Consider the following 1,950-nt stretch of genomic DNA (forward strand, 5'->3'; position numbering starts at 1 on the left):
AACAACAGCTGTGTTACAAATTATGTGTTCCCATTTGCTCTGGAGGTAGTTCACTCTTGGTCTATTTATTTTTAGATCTTATCATACTAGATGTAGCCTTTTCTTTTTTTTAAAAGCCTTTTTTTCATGGGACTAAATGCTTTGCTGTAAAAAAAAAAAAAAAAAAAATTCACCTCAATATTAGGTTGGCTTTATTTTAGGGTTGTATGTTAGATAGGTAGATAGACAGACAGAGAGATAATAGATAGATCTATATAATGAATTTAATAACATAAAGTTGTCTATGAGGGCCTACAATATTTTGAAATGGTGAACATAGAGCAACGCAAGCACACCATAGCTGTGACTAACATATATCAATTTTGCTTTTTTTTTCATGTCATTGAATCTTCTTGTAACAAGTTACTGTCTTGTCACCATTTATTTTTAATTTGTTTTGATACTCTTGAAGTGTGTATCAGTGGCGTAGCTCACATAGCGAGGAAATTCAAGAAAACAATTCAACTGATGATTTTAACCATTTTAGTTCAACTTTTGTCATTGTCTTTTCATGTTTGTACCCAAGACACATTGGGCAGATGAAGTAGAGCTCATATGTTTCAATTACCTCGGCATATGAAGGGATAGTGTTGTCAACACTATGCCTTTGCTTCCCTGGCGTGAGTTATGTACCTATTAGAGCTGGGTTGACTCAGGGACAACCTGCAGTCACAAGCCCGAACCGAGATCCGAACTCGAGAACTTTAGGCTAGCAGTCAAACGATCAACTTATATAATTAGCCTTTAGCTCCCAGGACACATGAGCCTGATACAGAAAACTCTTTCCACTTTTGCCTCTAGCGCCCAGGACACATGAGGCTGATACAGAAAGCTCTTTTGCCGGTCTCTGGCAACTTCCTTGGCACTTCCTCAAGATAGTCCGGCTCTTGTTTTAGTGCTGGTCGCCTCCACGTCACCATCAGCCTTCCCCGTTTTCTTTTTCCCTTAGACGTCCAGTTGAATCGCCATTCCTGTGATATCATTTGGACGTATTCTTAAAACGTCCCGCTATTCTTTTTTTAAATTACTTCTAAAACTGTCTCCATTTCTCCTAATTGAAAAAAACAATTATGTTAAGCCGTTTAGTTTGGAAGAATCCAGTATTCAGATGGTAGCTATTGTTGCTTTCCTCCAGCATTTGATGCTAAGGAAAATGCTTTTAAAAAGTCTATATTTGGTCTTGGAGATTTTCTTAGAGAACGCCATGTTTTTTGCAAGGTTCAGGGGCTGGCTTGATTAGCCTATATAACTCCATTTAGCTGCCTCTTCCCTCTCGCTCCCCACCTCTGTCAAACTTTTGTTGATTTTAAAATATTTTTGTAATTTAAATTAATTTAACAGACTCAATTTTCATTTTCGTTCTTTAATAAAAGCAGTAAAAACAGATAAGTTACAAGAAGTACATAGTTCTAGCTTGTTTATCAAATTCGGCATACATTGAATAATTCACATTATATGGCTAATATTTATAATTCTAAGTGAAGCCATTGAGAAAGTCAAGTGGCTTACAAGTGCTCTCATAGAGTAGATTATAATTTAAATTATTGAGTTGTTCCTGTGACTAACCCATGATTAACACAACATTCGTAGAAATCTTTCGGTTAATAAACTTTTTACCAAGTTCCGCAAGTAATATAATTGTCCTTTATATTTGAGGTTAGTCCACTAGTATGTTGTCATTTACGGTCTAAAACAATGCTCATTGTTCAGGTTGACGGAGCAGGTTGGGGATTAGATCTAGAGTTTCTCTCATCCATGTTGCCGTTAGACCAGTTGGTTTCCTCCTGGTTACGGGCGTTAGGCGTAGTTCGGGTTTCAAACTCATGACTTAACGGCTTGGCAAGCGCCTGCCCTACCGTTAGACCACGCCACGTATTACACATACCTCAAAAACACAGCCCTTAACACATA

This window comes from Physella acuta, unplaced genomic scaffold (assembly GCF_028476545.2).
Source record: "Physella acuta isolate Inbredline_101_S28 unplaced genomic scaffold, ASM2847654v3 ptg001306l, whole genome shotgun sequence".
NCBI lineage: Eukaryota > Metazoa > Mollusca > Gastropoda > Physidae > Physella > Physella acuta.